Here is a 20,704-nt window from a genome sequence, read left to right as displayed (position 1 = left end):
ACTATTGTAGTAATTCCCTCTAGTGCGTAGCTGTATGTGCATTTCTTTGTTCTCATTTTAAGTAAAATAATGAGAGCTCTTGTTTGCTTATCCTCACTGAGTTTTTTTCTTATTAAGTACACATTCTACAAATGTTCCATCTGTTTTATTCCTTCGTATCTTTTCTCAGGTCCTCTCCACCTTCAGTAATGGATAGAAAAACCAGACAGAAGATCATAAGGAAACAGAGGACTTGAACAACAGTCTAAAAAAACTGGACCCAAGAGACACACATGTTGTGTATGCTACACACAACAGCAAAATACATGTTCTTCACACGTACCCTGGAACATTCCCCAAGATAGACCACATTAGACTCAAATCAACTTTATCAATAAAATTTAAAATAATTAAAATGAGAGTGTCTTTTCCAATCATGAACAAAATTAGGAATCAGAAGCAGAAGGAAAACTAAAGAGTACACAAATGTGGGAACTAAGCAACACACACTTAAATAACCAATGGGACAACAAAGAAATTACAAGGGAATCTGAAAAATATCTTAATAAATAAAAATGAAGACAGAACATGCCAAACTCATGGATGCAGCAAAACCAGTGCTCTCCGTCTTTCACCACTGAGTATGATGTTAGCTGTGGACTAACAGATGGCCTTATTATGTTGAGGCACAGTTTCCTTCTATTCCTGGTTTCTTGAGTGTTTTGTCATGAGTAGTATTATGTTTTATTAAATGCTTTTTCTACATTGAGATAATCATGTGGTTCCCCCCCCTTCATTCTGTTAATGTATATTTACATTGCTTGATTTTTATATATTACATCATCCTTGGATCCCAGAAATAAATCCCACTTTGTCATGGTGTATAATACTTTTCATGTGCTGTTGAATTCAGTATGCTAGTATTTTTGTTGAGAACTTTTGCTTTAGTAAGCATCAGGAACATAATAATTTCATAATAATGAAAACCTGAGGTTTTCTCTTCTTGCACCAGATTTGTCTGGCTGTGGTATCAGGGTAATGCTGGCCTCAGAGTAAATTTGGGAGTGTTCCTTCCTCTTCAATTGTTTGGAAAAGCTTGAGGGGAATTGTGTTAATTCTTTGTTTAAGAATGGTAGGGTTTTTTTTTTCCTTCCCGAGTTTTTATTTAAATTCCACTTATTTAGGGACACCTGAGTGGCTCAGGCAGTTAAGCTACTGCCTTGGGCTCAGGTCATGATCCCAGGTTGGGATCATGTCCGACATTGAGCTCCTTGCTCAGCAGGGTGCCTGCTTCTTCCTCTACCTCTGCCTGCTGTTCCCTTGCTTGTGCTCTCTCTCTCTCTCTGACAAATAAATAAAATCTTTAAAAATTCCACTTATTTAATGTACAGTGTAATAGTTTCAAGTGCATATTTTAGTGATTCAACACTTATATACAACACCCAGTGTTGAGCACAAGTGCCCTTGATACCCATCACCTATTTAACCCAATCCCCAACCACCTCCCCTCCAGTAACCAAGTTTGTTCTCCATAGTTGAGTCTGTTTTTTTGGTTTTCCTTTCTTTTTTGCCTCTGCTTATTTTGTTTCTTAAATGCCACATATGAGTGAAATCATATGGTATGTCTTTCTCTGACTTTTTTCACTTAACATAATAGTCTCCAGCTCCATCCACATCATTGCAAATGGCAAGGTTTCATTCTTTTTGATGGCTAAGTAATATTCCATTGTCTATATATACACATCTTCTTTATTCATTGATCAGTCAATGGACATTTGAGCTCTTTCCATAATTTGGCTATCATTGATAATGCTGTTATAAAAATTGGGTTGCATATATACATTTGAATTAGTTTGTTTGTATCCTTTGGGTAAATACCTAGTAGTGCAATTTCTAGATTGTAGGGTAGTGCTATTTTTCACTTTTTGAGGAACCACCATACTATTTTCCACAGTGGCTGCACCAGTTTGCATTCCCACCAATAAATTTAAGAGGGTTCTCCTTTCTGCACATTCTTGCTAACACCTGCTGTTTCCTGTGTTAATTTTAGCAAACTGACAGATACCCCAAATGCCCACTCATTGCAGTTTTGTATCTCCCTGATGATGAGTGATGTTGAGCATTTCTGCATGTGTCTGTTCATTTTTTTTTTGTAAGATTTTATTTATTTGACAGACTGAGATCACAAGTTGGCAGAAAGGCAGGCAGAGAGAGAGAGGTGGAAGCAGGCTCTCTGCTGAGCAGAGAACCCAATGTGGGGCTTGATCCCAGGACCCTGAGATGATGACTTGAGTCAAAGGCAGAGGCTTTAACCCACTGAGCCACCCAGGTGCCCAATGTCTGTTCATTTTTTTTCCTCCCCTGTTGACAAACTTATTCAACATAAAACAATTTCCAACCTTACTGAGTGGCTGACCATGTCTACAACCAAATCCACCTCTAAACTGGAACTCAGTTGCTGACCCAACCCCGGCTTCAGCTTTCTTGTCGGCACCGGGGTGCACAGCACTGTGTCTGTAGGTGTCTCTGTCAGCTTCCCCTCATGTGAGTCTTGCAAGTCACTCTCCCTCCAGACCTTTGGGCCGTGGTCTGCCAGTCTCAGGGCAGCTGTGGCAGAGAGTGGCAGGCACAATCTCGGGGGGCAGGTGGAGGTATACTGGAGGTATACTGGATACCCTCCTTGGTAAGATACTAATAGAAATGTGTCCAGGCAAACTGTCCCTTTATATAGTCTCATGATTTGAGAGACTGCATGGCCTTCATGACAGGAAGGTTGTGCACATTTCTGTCTGCCAACTCAGGGTGTTTGGGCATGTGGACATCCTTCTTGGCCACCATCACTCCCTCCTGGAAAAGGAGTTCATAAATTGCAATTTGGTTCTTCTTGGGCATCAACATCTTGACAGCTGCTATGTCCAGGGCAGGTGCTGGAAAGTGTCTGTTTGTTTTTGATTAGTGATTCAATCTCTGTACTAGTATAAGTCTGTTTACATTTTCTATTAGGTCAGGACCTCGTTGGGTTTCCCAGTTTGTTGGCATACAATTGTTTATAGTCCCTTCTTTAGTTTCTGATTTTAGCTGACTCTTTTCTCCTTTTTTGGTCAATCTAGCTGAAAAGTTTTCTCACTTTGGTTAATTTTTTTGAAGAACCAACTCTTGGTTTAACTGACTTTTTCCTATTGTTTTTCATTTGCTACTATGATATCTCCACTCTATTCCCATTTTCTTCCTTCTACTATCTCTGAGGTTAGTTCTGTGAGGTATGAAGTTGGGTTGTTGATTTGAGAATTTTCTTTCTAATATAAGCATTTAGAACTATAAACCTCCTTCTTACCACTGCTTTTAATGCATCCCCTACATTTTGGTATGTAGTACGTTTTGAAATTGGAAAATACAAATCCCACCCACTTTTTTCTTTTTCAAGATTTTTTTTACTATCCTGAAGCCCTTGCCATACCCACATGAGTTTTATGATCAGGATGTCAATTTCTACAAATAAGCTGATGGGATTTGGGGTAGTATTGTCATCTTAACAGCATTAAATGTTCTGATTCTTAGAAAATGAAATGAAAAAACATAAACAGAGTTAGAAAAACTCAAGTGTGTGTGTCACCTCCTTGACCACTTAGCTTTTACCTATACAGCTATGTCCTCATAGTTTGACTTGCTCATCCTTACCTGTACACCATTTTCTTGTGTCTTCCCTCACAACCATCCGGGGATCTTTTCCTTGTTGCAATAACATAATCACATCTGGCTTAGAAGTGGAATGTCCTGCTTACAAAGAAAAACAGTGGCACATGATGTAGAACAAAACGTTGCTTGGTTAAAGTTACAATAATAAACTAAAGGTCAAAATGATATTGAAAAAGATTTTTGAGAAGAGCAGTGCCTAGGTGGCTCAGTCATTAAGCGTCTGCCTTCAGCTCAGGTCATGATCCCAGGGTCCTGGGATCGAGTCCTGCATCCAGCTCCCTGCTCGAAGGGAAGCCTACTTCTCCCTCTCCCACTTCCCCTGCTTGTGTTCCTTCTCTTGCTGTCTATCTCTCTGTCAAATAAATAAATAAAATCTTTTTTTTAAGATTTTATTATTTACTCAAAGAGAGAGTGAGCAAGAGAGAGAGAGAGAGAAAGCACACGAGCCAGGAGAGGGGAAGAGAAGCAGACTCCCCGCTGAGCAGGGAGCCCGATTCGCAACTCGATTCCAGGACTCTGGGATCATGACCCGAGCCAAAGGCAGACGCTTAACTGCCTGAGCCACCCAGGTGCCCAAATAAATAAAATCTTTAAAAAAAGAGCCAAAAAGATTTTTCGAGAAGAGAGGGTAAAGGAACTAAAGAACAAGAAATCAGGGGCACCTGGCAAAGTGGGTTAAAGGCTCTGCCTTCGGCTGAGGTCATGATCCCAGGGACCTGGGATCGAGCCCCACAATCGACAAGGCACCTGCTTCCCTTCCTCTCTCTCTGTCTGACTCTGCCTGCTTGTGATCTCTGTCAAATAAATAAATAAAATCTTAATAAAACAAAGAAACAAATAAGAAATCAGGTATAATAAGAAATCAGGTATAATAAGGGTTTTTTTAAAAAAATTATTTATTTATTTGACAGAGAGAGATCACAAGTAGACAGAGAGGCGGGCAGAGAGAGAGGAAGGGAAGCAGGCTCCCCGCTGAGCACAGAGCCCAACACTGGGCTCGATCCCAGGACCCTGGGATCATGACCTGAGCCGAAGGCAGAGGCCTAAACCCACTGAGCCACCCAGGCGCCACTTGGGTTTTGTTTTTAAAAATACCCTCATAAAACCTCTTTTTTCTTGAGAGTATGCATAATACCATAGGTTTTTTTTTTTAAGATTTTATTTATTTATTTGATAGAAAGAGATCACAAGTAGGCAGAGAGGCAGGCAGAGAGAGAAGGGGAAGCAGGCTCCCCACTGAGCAGAGAGCCTGACGAGGGGCTCGATCCAAGGACCCTGAGATCATGACCTGAGTGGAAGGCAGAGGCTTAACCCACTGAGCTACCCAGGTGCCCCAATATCATAGTTTAAAATACAGAATCTGGAGCCTTGGCTCAATTCTTGTGTTTGACTTTCCAGCTATGTCTGACTTTGGGAAAGCCACTTAAACCAAGTGCTTCAGTATTCTCACTTGTAAAATGTGAACAGGGCTGTTAGGAGGATCAAACAAGTTGATATATATATGTAAAGTGCTCAGAGCATTGCCTATTATATACATAAGAACAAAGCTAGCTATTAACATTATTACTGATACTGCTGTTTTACAAAGAGTATACAAGAAAAGCTATCTATAAGATATTCATTCCATTTTAATGTAATGTTCATAGATTAAAATTTCTAATCACAAAACAGGATTTTGTATGAAATAAAATGTGTATGCCTCAGTTTTCAATGAATTCCATTTAACTAATCCACCTCTATTTAAACTACACAGGCTCTTTTAGGGCAATAAGAGCAATTCAGGACCCTGTGTCAAGCTGATTAACCTGCAAGTAGATAATAAAATGGAGTATCTGTAGATGTTCTGAGCATAAATAAATAGGAAACATGTGTCCTTTAACAATGGTTGTATAGGGGTTCCTGGGTGGCTCAGGTGGTTGAGCGACTGCCTTCAGCTCAGGTCATGATCCCGGAGTCCTGGGATCGAGTCCCGCATCGGGCTCCCAGCTCCATGGGGAGTCGGCTTCTTCCTCTGACCTTCTCCCCTCTCATGCTCTCTCTCACTCTCAAATAAATAAATAAAATCTTAAAAAAAAAAAAAGCAATGGTTATATAATAAACACCAGAGAATTCTGAACAAGACCCTATTCATGAAGAAAGGGAGGCAACCATAAGACCAGAGGGGGTATGAATATCACTGAAGGACAGGGAAGATAAAGATGTAGAGGTCAAGGGCAGACCATTCCAAAATAAGCTATTTTGGCATATTTTTTTAGAGAGGGAGACAGAGTGAGCATGTGTGAGTGAGGGAGGAGCAGAAGGAAAGGGTGAGAAACTCAAGCAGACTCCCTAGTGAGCACAGAGCCTGACATGGGGCTTGATCTCATGACACTGAGATCATAAACCCAGCCAAATCCAAGAGTTGGGTGCTCAACTGACCCAGTTACCCCAGCACTGCTGCATATTGATTGTTTTATTATTATTTTTAAAAGACTTGTTTATTTATTTGACAGACAGACAGCACACAAACAGGGGGAGTGGGAGAGGGAGAAGCAGGTTCTCTGCCAAGCAGGGAGCCCAACGTAGGGTTCAATCCCAGGACCTTGAGATCATAACCTGGGCTGAAGGCAGATTCTTAATTGAGCCACCCAGGTGCCCTTAATTGATTATTTTAAATTAAAAGTTCAGCACAGGGGTGATGAGCTAGCTCAGCTGGTAGAGCATTAGATTCTCAACCTCGGGGCCATGAGTTCAAGTCCAACACTGGGCATGTAATCTACTTAAAACAATGAAAAGTTAAATGCAAGAAGAACACTACAATCCCTGATTTGTCTTCAGAAAGCAGGAAATAAATATCCTAATGGAAGGTATCCTCCCTGTATCAGTAGATAAAGAGACATCCTTACAACAAACATAGGGATTTTAAAGCTGAGAAGGCTGTGTTAACAACCCTTGTTACTTTTTACTAATTTACTACCCCAGCCCAAATTCTATTTAAGATTACTTAATAATTGGGTGCCTGGGTGGCTCAGTGGGTTAAGCCCCTGCCTTCGGCTCAGGTGATGATCTCAGGGGTCCTGGGATCGAGTCCCGCATTGGGCTCTCTGCTTGGCAGGGAGCCTGCTTCCCTCTCTCGCTCTGCCTGCCTCTCTGCCTACTTGTGATCTCTCTCTGTCAAATAAATAAAATCTTTAAAAAAAATTACTTACTAATTGAAATTCTGAATATAGGTTTTCTTTGCTCTGTCAATTCTTCACAGATTTGTTGTTTCCTTGTCTAAAAAGTATAAAAATTCCCTAATTTCATCATTTTTGGAGGCCTCAGTTTCATTTGGAGAACTCTGTGTACACATAAACTTTGTTTTTTTTTTCTCCTGTTAATCTGTTTCATGTCAATTTAATTCTTAGACAGCTAGAAGAATTCTGAATGGTAAAGTGAAATCTTTCCTCCCAAACAATATTTAATGGAGGAGCAACTTCCAAACTGACAAAGCTCAAGCCATTTCTTCGGGACAAAATTAACAAAGAAATGTAACAGTTTCCTAAAAGCAGCCCGGAAAGTCACAGTGGAAAAAAAATGCATATCTTGAAGAACAGATTCTAAATTATCCTAAATCATTAGAGGCTGATAAACATACCAAATGAGACCAAGTTATTATAGTTCTCCATCATCACATCCCGGTTACAAGTTCTTCTGAACAGAGTCAAAATATTCCCACTCCTGCTGAGAGAAGTCTATGGCCACATCCCTGAATGTCACAGATCTCTGAAATGGCAAGCCCATGCATTACTAGAGAAATTAGAGAAATATTTTGTTGAAGATGGACGGAGAGGAGATAAAGACTGCACTGCAGAAAGCAAGCAATATAGCAAGTATGTAGGCTAAAAACCTCTAACACAGGAGGGGACTGAAACAGAATATATACATATTTTTGAAGAAGCCTGCTGGAACAGACAAAATATTCCTTAAATATGTGAACCATGTGAGACTTGATAAAATAATAACTACTGACTATTAAACAGTGAATTCAAGTGTAATATTTGTTATCTGTCACATAAATTCTCAGTAAACGTGGGTTGCTGAAGAAAATTTTTGCATTTTAGAAGAGAAAATTTAAGGGGCGCCTGGGTGGCTCAGCAGGTTAAAGCCTCGGCCTTCGGCTCGGGTCATGATCTCGGGGTCCTGGGATCGAGCCCCGCATTGGGCGCTCTGCTCAGCGGGGAACCTGCTTCCCCCTCTCTCTCTCTGCCTGCCTCTCTGCCTATTGTGATCTCTGTCTGTCAAATAAATAAATAAATCTTTAAAAAAAAAAGAAAGAAAACAATATTAACTCAGTGAGGCAGACAGTTTTTAAAAGGTATACATAATGTAGGGAGGTGATATTCTGTTGAAATTAAGAATACAGGCTCTATTGTCTGACTTCTAGGAACTGAAAATGAGCTTTAAGCTGGAGGGTTAATAATACCTCAGTGCCTCTGTTTATTACAAAATTAGCAAAGCAAGTTTAAGAATATCATCTACTACATATGACTGTTTTGAAGAATAAACAAGACAATCTAGGGGTGCCCGGGTGGCTCAGTTGGTTAAGTGTCTGCCTTTGCCTCAGGTCATGATTCTGGGGTCCTGGGATTGAGTTCCGTGTCGGGCTCCCTGCTCAGCAGAAAGCCTGTTTCTCCCTCTTCCTCTGCCTGCTGCTCAGCCTACTTGTGTTCTTTATCAAATAAATAAATAAATAAAATCTTAAAAAAATAAATAAGACAATCCATATAAACACTAAAAAGTATAAGATGGCTGATATAAATTATTTATCACTACTGAAAACAAAAGTCATTACATGACCCTTAATGCATTATTATACAAGGAAATTAATTCTGCTGCATTATGCTTTTCTCATAGAAAATTTGTGCTCCTTGAGCTTTCTCTTTACTTTTAAAAATTTCAGTTCCTACCTTTGAGAAAATAGTTTTTCTTAAAGAAGACTTCAAATGATCCTCCTGTCTCAGCCTCCCAAGTAGCTGTGACTACAGGCACGTGCCACTGTCTAAATTATTAATTATGAAAGCTTGTATTATTTAGTAATTTGGTGCCACAATAAGATTTTGAACGACATTCCTAATATCTAAGATGTGAAAATTAAGTGTTCTTCAAAGAAGGTCCCTGGCATTTCCTCCTCCCTAACAAACAGTGGTACAAGGAAACCCATGATTGGGCTAGATTTCTTTTTCAAACTAGGAGTAGAATTCTGTCTCTCTTATTTCACCAATTATGTTTTGCCAAAACAAAGCCACAAAGAAATGTTCACACATTAACTAGAAACACATACACCAAAACATTAAAAGTTATTATTTTAGACAGTGAGATTTTCTTTTTAAATTTCCTAGGACATTAGCGGTGCCTGGGTGGCTCAGTCATTAAGCATCTGCCTTTGGCTCAGTTCATGATCCCAGGGTTCTGGGATAGAGCCGGCTCCCTGCAAAGCAGGAATCCAGCTTTTCCCTCTCCTGCTCCCTCTGCTTATATTCCCTCTCTCGCTGTCACTCTGTGTGTCAAATAAAAAAAAAAAATCTTTAAAAAAAAACCCAACTTCCTAGGACATTAATTTCTTTTGCAATAAGTCTGCATTACTTTTATTATAATAAACACAACATAAAGATATTCAAAAGTATTTAAGATATTTTAAGTCACTGTTACGGCAGAGGCTATATTTTCAACATTAAAAAAAAATCTAGGGGCACCTGGGTGGTTCAGTGGGTTAAAGCCTCTGTCTTCGGCTTAGGTCATGATCTCAGGGTCCTGGGATCGAGAAACGCATTGGGCTCTCTGCTCAGCAGGGAGTCTGCTTCCTCCTTCTTTCTCTGCCTACCTCTCTGCCTACTTGTGATCTCTGTCTGTCAAATAAATAAAATCTTTTTAAAAAATTAAATCTGTACTGGGATGCCTGGGTGGCTGGCTCAGTCAAGTGTCTGCCTTTGGCTCAGGTCATGATCCCAGGGTCCTGGGACTGAGTCATGCATGGGGCTCCTTGCTCAGCAGGTAGCCTGCTTCTCCCTCTCCCTGCCACCGTACCCCCCACCCCGCCCCGCTTGTACTCTTTCTCTCTCTGACAAATAAATAAAAAAAAAATTTAAAAAAAAATTTAAAACATCTGTACATGGCCATTTCATGTACAGATTTCATGGCCTGCCATGAAAAATCAGTGATTGAAACAACTACTACTTACCTGCTCTTTAACAGCCTTTAGTTGTACTACACGGATATAATTAGATACATTCACTATAAACATTTTTCCATTAACAGAAGGGAAATGGCCTTGGCAGATTAACGACAATATGTACGTAAAATAGGCAGAAAAGTTTTTTGAGTACACAGAAGCTGTCCAATAAATATGACTACATACTTTCCATTCTTCTCTGAATAACCAATTAAAATATCATTTTGGATATAATCCTCCCAAAAGGGTTTTACAAAATTCTATTTTTTTTATATTCTATTTATTTTTTCGACAGACAGAGATCACAAGTAGGCAGAGAGGCAGGCAGAGAGAGAGAGGAGGAAGCAGGCTCCCTGCCAAGGAGAGAGCCTGATGTGGGGCTCGATCCCAGGACCCTAGGATCATGACCTGAGCCGAAGGCAGAGGCTTTAACCCTCTGAGCCACCCAGGGGCGCCACAAAATTCTATTTTTAAATATGAACTTCATATATAATTTTAATTTTTCTCTTTTTCTAGATTTTGTTTATTTATTTGAGAGAAACAGCACACACGCACACCAGCAAGGGGTGGGGCAGAGGGAGAGGAAGAAGCAGAGACCCTCTGCTGAGCCGGAAGCCAGACATGGGGCTCAATCCCAGGACCTTGAGATCATGACCTGAGCTGAAGGCAGACACTTAAATACTGAGCCACCCAGGCACCCCTAAAATTTTCTTGACTACTATATCCACAAATATAAAGATGGTTTCATTAGATAACAGTCTCTTTCCTTATAATAACTAATTTGTATAAACAGAAATTATATCACCTGCATAATATTCTCTCATTGATGTCATGGGCTTTCTCAACCATCCCCATCATCCTGATCACTAATTTTGTGCAAAATCATTTCAATGTATAGCAATTTTTGTTTCTAGATAAAACCAGGTGTAAATCTTTTGGATTATGTACACCCTTGGAAAATTAAAGTTTCCAAATATACGCAGCAATTATCTACATAATTTCAGGGAGCTGTGGTTCCCTCTACACCTATAAATACAAAGGACCCCTGTTAAGAAATCCTGGTCTTGGTCACTTGAATTCTGGCTCAGTCCCTTAACTTGTAAACACACATCACAAACTCATTGTAAGGGCCTGTCCCTCCCAGAGGAACTAGCTTGTGGACCCCGGAAGTAGGGGCGGGGCAGGCCGGGTGGAGACGTCCAATCGGTGGGGCGTGGGTATACCCACTGGGTAAATTGGGATTCAATTGGCTACCTGTGTAGGGGCGGGGCTCAACCACCCCCCATAAAGGTTGGTCTGCGAGGCTGGCCAGAGGGGAGAAGAAGGAGAGCTGTCAGAGGAAGAAGGAGCAGAAGAAGGAGAGCTGTAACAGCTCTTGTCAGAGCTAGAAGAACCGCCAGCGGACCCGAAGCCAGCAGCCCCGCCCACACCGCGGCTTCGGCAGCGGCGCCACGGGGAGCAGCGGAGCCACCGTGAGCCGAGCCGCCAGCGGTCCCAGCACGCCAGTGGTCCCAGCACGCCAGCAGCCCCGAGCTGCCAGCGGTCCCAGCACGCCAGCAGCCCTGAGACGCCAGCGGCCCCAACACCAGCGGCCCTGCCCACACACCGCGGTCCTTGGCAGTGGATACGGGGAACGGCCTAGACCCCAGCAACCTCACCGCGAACGGCCTCGCCGCCAGGAGCAGCCTTGATACCCGGAGCCACAGCCTCGCCAGAGCTGCGCCATTCCGGGAAGCGGCTTCGTATGGAAAGAGGCTTCCTCAGTGAGTGCGGGAGACAGCATCATCAGGGAAGAGGCTTCCTCCAGAGTGGCCTCTTTTTGTGAGCATCCTTGTCTGAGGAGCGGCCTCACCGGAGCAGCCCCTGTCCGGGGAGCAGCCTTGTCTGGGGAGCAGCCCTGAGGAGCGACCTCATCAGCTGTGGCCTCGTCCAGAGTGGCCTCATCTGCAGAAAGGCCTCGTCCAGAGCAGCCAGTTGGGAGCGGACTTGCCGGGGTCATCGTCGTCACCTTTTCGTAAGAGACAGCCCTGACCGGTCAGTTTGATTTTTGATGCTTGGTGTGAAATAAAGCTTTGTTTGATTTTCGCTTTATATCCGTCTCGTTCCTTTGATCACGGACCCTAACACTCATGTTTCCATTGCTTAACTACAGAAACCTGAACAGGAATAATCAGAGTCACCACGGTACTGAGCATTTACGTTCTACTCTCCATGGCTACAACCGCTGTGACCTCAGATGTGTTAACCAGAATGAAGCAAGACTGTTCACACGTGGTTTCTTCCTTAAGGGCTCAAAGAATGCTGACATTCTCAGGTATGTAAATGGACCCCAAAAACTCCCAAGAAGGACAGTCCCAGGGAGGAATACTATTCTTGGAGTCTCTCTATCCACACGTTCCTAGAAGCCAGTGTCGGGATAATTCATGATCTAAAATTCCCACCCTAATAGTTGGTCTCAGTATATGTTTTCCCGCCAGCAGTCACTTCTCTGTAGTAGTCATATGTGACTGACAGGAAGGTGGAGGAAGCGGAAGCGAACCCAGAGCCAGCAGTCCCAGGGCCACTCACGGAAGAGCTACCACAACCCAAGCTCAGATGAACGACAGGCACCTTACATCTCCGTCACAGAAGAGCAACCACGCACCTATCCTAGTCTTACCACTGCACCCTAGCTCCGCCTCCCACAAAGACACACCCTTTCCGTCTTTCTCACAGGGGCACTGAGCACCCTCTTCCGCAGCTCCAGCACCCAGAGGTCTGAGGGGACCGGCACTCGCGTTCCCGGCTCCCACTCTCACCGCCACTCGCTGTCCATGCGGGCTCCACGCTGCGTCCACACAGCCTTTTCCGCAGCGACCCACAAGGACGTCTGCCTCATACTGGGGCCACTCACGCGCGGCGCCCAACAAGGGACACACAGAAAGAGCCCGAGGTCCCAGTCACGACGCGCACCGTGGGACGCGGAGCGTAGGGTCATAAAAGTCCTGTAAAGTAAAGCGGAACGCCCCGCGGGGGAGCCCAGGAGACTTCTGGGAGGGCCTGGGCGCAAGCGCACATCACCGACCTGCTGGAGGCCAACTCCTGAGGCTAACTCCTGAGGCCAAGGGTTCGTGCAGTGGTTGTGCTTGCTTGGAGAAGGCGAGTCCGGCTGATATCCGACGAGGGAGCTCTGAGAAGGAAACTGCGGAGCTCTTCTCTTCCAAGGCCTCAGGCGTGTGTGTGTGAGGGTCCGCCCTGTTGTGAGGGTCAGTGATGTGGCCCCGAGGTCCATGGTGTGCTTTCCAGGGTGTGAGCATCTGAATGTGGGATGCTGAGTTTGTTGTGTCCCCTGAAATAAAGACAACCTGTTCAGTAATGTATGTAAATGTCGAGTTTTATACTACAGGGAAAGGTCTAGCGTGTCCAATGAAGTGTTAAGGAAATGACTAATGTATAAAGGTGACGTGACATTTTTCATTCCATTGCATTCTTCATCCTTAGAAACATTAAAGATGGACTGAATTAATTAGAAATGGCAAAAAAAGATCTGAAGAAATATCTTGTAAATATTTTTATTATTTTGGTTTAGGCTACAGGTTTTCTAAACATAAGCAAGGGGAGGAATCCAGAGAGAGAATTTTCACATAATCGTTATTTGTAAATCTTAATAGTTATTTATAAATACCCCAAATATTTGAATAGTATAAGTAAATAAAGCAAAAACAAAAACAACATCATGAATTTGGGGGAAATATTTATAACAGATTAAATGGACAAATAAGTATTAATTTAATGTCTGTCACTTAAAATATTGGTCAATACCCTGAAGAGAAAAAGGAACAAAGACTAAAAAATTAATCATTCACAAATACCAATAAAGTAGTCAAAAAACATATTGAAGCCACAACCTAAGACTTCTTGATTATGTAGGGGTGGAAAAGTAATTTTCCTTCTACACTTCTGAGCAGCTGGCTGAGACCCCTGTAATAAAAGACAAGATTAACAGAGAAGAGCAGAGAAACAGCTTATCAAGATGGGCAACAGGTATCACCTAGGAGAAATCTAAAACAAAAACAGCTCAAATAGGTGGCTTAGAATTCCAGATTATATAGCATCTACAACAAAGAATAAGTTTATAGAAAATGACAGGACAAAGAAAGCAGTTTTAGGCTTCCAAGAGCAACAAACTGTGGGAAGGTTAAGTATCAAGAGGAAACAAATGGAGTAGGGTTTGTTTGCAGATTCCTCTGATGCCCTCTCTGGGTGAGTAGAGTCTGTCTCTTGCAAAATAATTTTTTTGCCTTTAGGCAGAAAATGGGGAGTTCTTTCTGGGTTTGCATCTTCTTTTTTTTTTTTTTAAGATTTTATTTATTTATTTGGTAGGCAGAGGTCACAAGTAGTCAGAGAGGCAGGTAGAGAGAGAGGGGGAAGCAGGTTCCCCACTGAGCAGAGAGCCCGATGTAGGGCCCGATCCCAGGACCCTGAGACCATGACCTGAACCGAAGGCGAAGGCTTTAACCCACTGAGCCACCCAGGCACCCCTGGGTTTATATCTTCTTAATTGTCTTCAGCTCAGAGTAACTTTTATGTCAAGGAGGCGTATTTAGAGGTGACAATTCTGGTTTCCTTCAGTTACTACTCCCTTCCATTAAATCAGTTCTTAGATGTATTGCTCATGAATCTCCTGAGTAATCCTATACACCTACCATTTCTAAAGCTGTCCTTAGCAGGTTCTTTCTCTTCATTTTCTTTATATTTTTTTCATAGGCTACCATGTTCTTTTCATTAGCATCATTGGTCTCTTCCTTATATATCAGAAAAATATCATGATATATTACCTACTAGGTTTTCCCTGGAACTCTTGCTGGTCCTCAATAACCCCCCTCAACTAGGCAATAGGCCAGAAGGCATTTCTGTCCTCTTGGTCAGGTACAGAAGAAAGATAGAAACAAAAATCAAAACTCTTAAATTTCACAATTGAGGACTAGCTGAAAGCCTACAAATATTATGCTCCCCTTAAGAACATTTAAAGTTGGGGCGCCTGGGTGGCTCAGTGGGTTGGGGCCTCTGCCTTCAGCTCAGGTCATGATCCCAGGGTCCTGGGATCGAGCCCTGCATCAGGCTCTCTGCTCAGCGGGGAGCCTGCTTCCTCCTCTCTCTCTGACTGACTCTCTGCCTACTCGTGATTTCTGTCTGTCAAATAAATAAAAAATTTTTAAAAATCTTAAAAAAAAAGAACATTTAAAGTTATTTGACTTTCTGGAAGTTCTTAATGGGGAGCAAGAGAGGAAGATCCTAAAGCATTACAGACAAGGTTCTTGCCCACACATGCTGTTCTGAGTGCCTAGATCTAAATGAAAAATTAAAGATTTATAAGGTTATTTATTTTTAAAACTATTTTATTTATTTGATGGAGAGAGAGAGAGAGAGCGTGCAAGCGTGCACAAGCAGGAGGAGCAGCAGGGAGAGGGCGAGGGCGAAGCAGGCTCCCTGTTGAGCAGGGAGCCCAATGCATCCCCTTTAATCGCAATTTTTAAAAGTGTTATAATTGACCTTAAAAATTCTGGAATGTGTAACTCTTTCTTAAGGACGGGCCACACAGATTGACTTCCTTCTGAAAAGAAAGATCTCAATAAAAGTAGGGCAAACTAAAAATAAAGAAAGCAGAGGTGCCTGACTGGCTGGGTAGTTAGACTGTGACTCTTAATCTGAGGGTGGTGAGTTAGAGCCACACGTTAGGTATAGAGATTAGTTTAAAAACAAAACAAAACAAAAGGCAGAAAGAAGGAAATAACAAAGATTAAGGCAGAAAATAATTCAACAGAAAATAGAAAACAAAATAAAAACCAATAAAATATTTATGATAAAATGTGCAAACTATTCCTACTATATAACCTGTATATATCTTACAGTAAATGGAAATTACCATTTACTGTGTGAACTGCTAATATAGTGTCTAATTTGTTCAATTAAAAATAAAAGGGGGGGGGCGCCTGGGTGGCTCAGTGGGTTAAAGCCTCTGCCTTCGGCTCAGGTCGTGATCCCGGTGTCCTGGGATCGAGCCCCGCATCGGGCTCTCTGCTCCGCGGGGAGCCTGCTTCCTCCTCTCTCTCTGCCTGCCTCTCTGCCTACTTGTGATCTCTCTCTGTCAGGTGAATAAATAAAAATCTTAAAAAAACAATAAATAAATAAATAAAAAAATAAAAGGGGGGCACCTGGGTGGCTCAGATGGTTAAGAATCTGTCTTTGGCTCAGGTCATGATCTTAGGGTCCTGGGATCCAGCCCCAAGTCAGGCTCCTTGCTCAGTGGGGAGTCTGTTTCTCCCTCTCCCTCTGCCTCTCCCCTCTGCTCATGCTTTATCTCTCTCAAATCAATAAATAAAAATATTAGGGAAAAAACCCTTAAAAATTTAAAGGAAAAAGTATCAAGGAACTACATCATAGCAACTTTTAAGGGAGGGTTGAAGTGGAAGCATTTTTAAAAAATTCATTCATTGGTGTTTGAGATCTGCTTAATGTAGACACTCAAGGCCTGGGCAGAGTTGGGAGTGGCCAGGAACTGGATGGGCAGGCAAGGTGGGTGGTCACACGCCCATACCTGACCCCAGGTATGGTGGGGGTGGGCCTAGGCACCCCAAGGGGAGTACCAGAAGGGTGGCCCAGGCAGACCTACTAGGGGACCTGTAGGCCAGGCCTTGAGAAGGTATCTAAGTCAGGTGCTGAGTACTCATGGCCAAAGCCTAGCCCAGGGTGGAAGGATTGGGTCCTGGTTGGAGCTAGAGGAGCCTAGGGTCCTCCCTGAGCTGGACTGGAACTCAAGGCATGGTCTGCTGGTTGGACTCAGGCAGCTCCTGGAGACAGACATGGAGGTATATGTTCTCTTCCAGGTGGTCCAGACATGAGCTGATGTGGTCCAACACAAAGCTGATGGCATCATCTTCTGCTTCCCTGAAGCCATCATCCTTGTCTTTCCCTCTCACCTGCACAGGTTTGCCCAGATCCAGGTTGGAGTGACATCTGTATGGGGAGCCAAAAGGGCCTTACAATCATTGATGGGGTACCTGTTCCATCAACAGCCACCACCTGGCAGTAGGTGGAGATGCCAGGTTGAAATTGAAGCTCCTTTTTTTAGAGAAAGAGAATGCACATGTGGGTATGGGGTAGGGGGAGTGCAGAGGGTAAGGGAGAGAGAATCTTAAGCAGGCTCCACACCCAGTGAGGAATCCCACCTGGGGCTCTCAGGACCCTGAGATCATGACCTGAGTCAAAATCAAGAGTCCAGCTTAACAACCAGAGCCAGCCAGGTGCCCCTGAAATTGAAGAATTCTAACAAATATCAGGTGTGTGGAAAACTCTAAGTATCAATTAAATTTGGACTTTAAGTTAAAATGCTTGTTCTATTTCTATATTAACAGCTTATAGATTCAAACAAAAGTGAAATTTTTCCAAAGTGATAAAAGAAAAAAAAAAGGTAAATGTAAAAGAAAATAAGTAAGTAAGAGAAAAATAGAGAAAGAACATTAGGCAACTAAAAATGATTCATGTTTGTCAATAATCATTGGTAATTTAAATGGATTAATTCCATTAAACATCAACTTAAAAATTAAGAACATCTCAATTTCATTATTGAGCCTCCAGTGCACAAAATAAAACTGTTTTTTTTTTCCCCTCCTGTTAAAAAAATAAAAACAGGGGCATCTGGCTGGCTCAGTAGGTGGAGCATGCCACTCTTGATCTTGGGGTTGTGAATTCAAGCCCCACTTTGGGTGTGGAAATTACTAAAAAATATAATCTTAAAAATAAATAAATAAGGGGCGCCTGGGTGGCTCAGTGGGTTAAGCCTCTGCCTTCGGCTCAGGTCATGATCTCAGGGTCCTGGGATCGAGCCCCGCATCGGGCTCTCTGCTCAGCGGGGAGCCTGCTTCCTCCTCCCTCTCTGCCTGTCTCTCTGCCTACTTGTGATCTCTGTCAAATAAATAAATAAAATATTAAAAAAAATAAATAAATAAAAACATGGCTGTAGGTGTTAAAAGGGTCACATCTAAAGCTTAAGGAGAGAGGTAACATGAAAAAGATGATATAAAGTTAAGTACTTATAAAAGAAAGTTAATATAATTTGGGAGCATGGGACGACTGGGTGGCTCAGTTGGTTGGGAGTCCGCCTTTGGCTGAGTCATGATTCTAGGATCCCAGGATCCTCGGATGGATCTCTGCATTAGGCTCCTTTCTCAAGGGAAGCCTGCTTCTCCTTCTGCCTGCCACTCCTCCTGCTTGTGCCCTCTCTCTCTTCTGGCAAAAAAAAAATAATAAATAAATAAAATCTTTAAATATATATATATATATATAATTTTGGAGTAGACAAGATTAATTTGAAAGGATGACTGTAGACTAAAAAAACACTATATGTTGATAAAAAGTTTAATTCTCTAAGATATAACTTCTAAAATTTTTGCTTATTTTATTGTATTGGTTTTTTGTATTGTATTTTTATTGTATCTTATTTTATATCCCAGTGACCTATAAATTAAAAAATGGGTAAATCTATGAGGATCAATGGACAGTTTTGATATACAATCATATTTTTAAATCAGATCTCACTCAGTCACTCAGTCATTAAAAGCTTACACTGGCAAAAGTAAGAATAATAGGGAAAATTTAATAAGACACTGAAAACTACATAAAAAAAAATGGGAAAACATTATTAAAAAAAAAAAAAAAAGATTTGTTGAGACACCTGGGTGGCTCAGTGGGTTTAGCGTCTGCCTTTGGCTCGGGTCATGATCCCAAGGTCCTGAGATGCAGTCCCAAGTCAGGCTCCTTGCTCAGTGGGGAGCCTGCTCCCCCCTCTTCCCCTGCCCACCCCGCTTGTGCATGTGCTCTCTCTCTGACAAATAAATAAATAAAATATTTTAAAAGATTTATTTATTTGAGAGAGAGTGAGCAGGAGAAGGGCAGAGGGGGAGGGAGAGGGAAAGGAAAAGGGAGAGGAATCTCAAGCGAACTCCACAATAAGCACAGAGCCCTGACATAGGGCTTGATCCCATGACCCTGAGATCTGGCCTGAGCAGAAACCAAGAGCTGGACGCTTAACTGACTGAGCCACCCAGGTGCCTAAACTTAATGAATTCTGTGGATATAATTTCCAGTTTATAGGAAAAATGAGGGACAGATTAACAAATCATATCAGAAGGAAATAAATCAAGAATGTGTGCATTCTAGACATGTTACAAAAAAATCAATGACGTAGGGGTGCTTTGGTGGCTCAATCCTTAAGTGTCTGCCTTCAGCTCAGGTCATGATTCCAGGGTCCTGGGATCAAGCCCCACATCAGAATCCTGCTCAGTGGGGAGCCTGCTTCTCCCTCTCCCACTGACCCTGCTTGTGCTCTGTCAAATAAAAGAAAAACCTCTAAAAAAAATCAAAGACATAAAAAAGTACTACCTTAGAAAAGAAGCCCAAATGCAATGTATTAACCTAGACTAGATAGTGATTAGCAAAGAAATATTTACATTACAAATTTAGGAAAAATCTCCAAAAGAACAATTTACTTTTTACTAGCCCATTATTAATTTCTACCTAATCTTAAATTGTGAATGGAGAATATGAATTCTTGCTATTATCATAATCTCTACACACCCTAAATCATGTACTTATTTTCAAAATTGTGTAAAATTCAATGAGTGGCTTTAAGAAGCTGTCTGAAATTAATTAAACTGTTAAAATCTTACTCATAAAAACTATCAGCAACAGAAGTAGTGATGAGAGTACCAGCTCATATTTATGAACACTGGTTATAAGCCAGATAATCTCCCAAGGTTTTACAAGTATGACTTCAATTAATATCCATAATAAAATTATTATGTGTTCCTGATTAGCATTTAGCAAATGATGCCATGATAGGTGATAAGTATCTTGGCCGATAACACATGGTCCATAAGTTGGTAGAATGGCAACGATGACAGGTAAGGTATGTGCTGCGGCTTAAAGGATTTCTGTGTACATGAAACGAACATGTTTATTATCAATTTTTGAGAGTTTAACAATAATTGAGCAGTGTTGGCAGGTGTGGTGATTTAAAAATGTCTCCAAATGGGGCGCCTGGGTGGCTCAGTGGGTTAAAGCTTCTGCCTTCGGCTCAGGTCATGATCCCGGGGTCCTGGGATTGAGCCCCACATTGGGCTCTCTGCTCAGCGGGGAGCCTACTTCCCGCTCTCTCTCTCTGCCTGCCTCTGCCTACTTGTGATCTCTGTCAAATAAATAAATATTTTAAAAATGTCTCAAATGTTTTGACACTTCCCCTTTCAAAAGGTGAAACTGTATCTCTCTCCTGGTGGATGTGGGCTGGACTTGACCTACCCACTGCTAATATGGAGGATGAGGCAGAAGTGACTGCCAAAGCTAGATGGTAGCAAGGATCAGTTCTGAGAAAAGCCAATTATCCTGTCACAAGGACACTCAAGCAGCACATGGAAGGGTCCTGCTGGAGAGGAAATAACTTGCCAGGATGAACTGATCAGCCACAAAACTAAGCCATCTTTGAAAGCACATCATCCAACCCCCATCAATCCCTTCCAGATCTTCAATCCATGAGATACATGGTGCCAGAACGCCTTTGCATATCTGCTCCCAAATTCCCGAACCATAGAAACTGTGAGAAGCAGACATACTTACTCAGATTTTTCAGGTAGCTTGGAATGCAGCAAGAGGGAGGCTTCAGTTTTGAAGGGTGCAGTTTCAGAGAACTTGTGGATATATATTTTAAAAAACACAACCATTAGTCATCTCAGTATAAACTGTTTGCATTCTTACCACATGCAAAATATACTCAAGAAGTGCCAGAAGCCTCACTTACTTAAATCA

At 42.1% G+C, this 20,704-nt stretch overlaps 1 pseudogene; it reads right to left on the bottom strand.

Moving 5' to 3' along the window:
• Positions 1 to 312: 312 nt before the first annotated feature.
• On the bottom strand, positions 313 to 2,913 carry LOC116857768 (annotated as a pseudogene).
• Positions 2,914 to 20,704: the final 17,791 nt, after the last annotated feature.

This window comes from Lontra canadensis, unplaced genomic scaffold, assembly GCF_010015895.1.
Source record: "Lontra canadensis isolate GAN:19392208 unplaced genomic scaffold, GSC_riverotter_1.0 scaffold125, whole genome shotgun sequence".
NCBI classification, from domain to species: Eukaryota; Metazoa; Chordata; class Mammalia; order Carnivora; family Mustelidae; genus Lontra; species Lontra canadensis.
The sequence above is the reverse complement of the archived record's forward strand: the minus strand, read 5'-3'. Positions and strand labels throughout refer to the sequence as shown.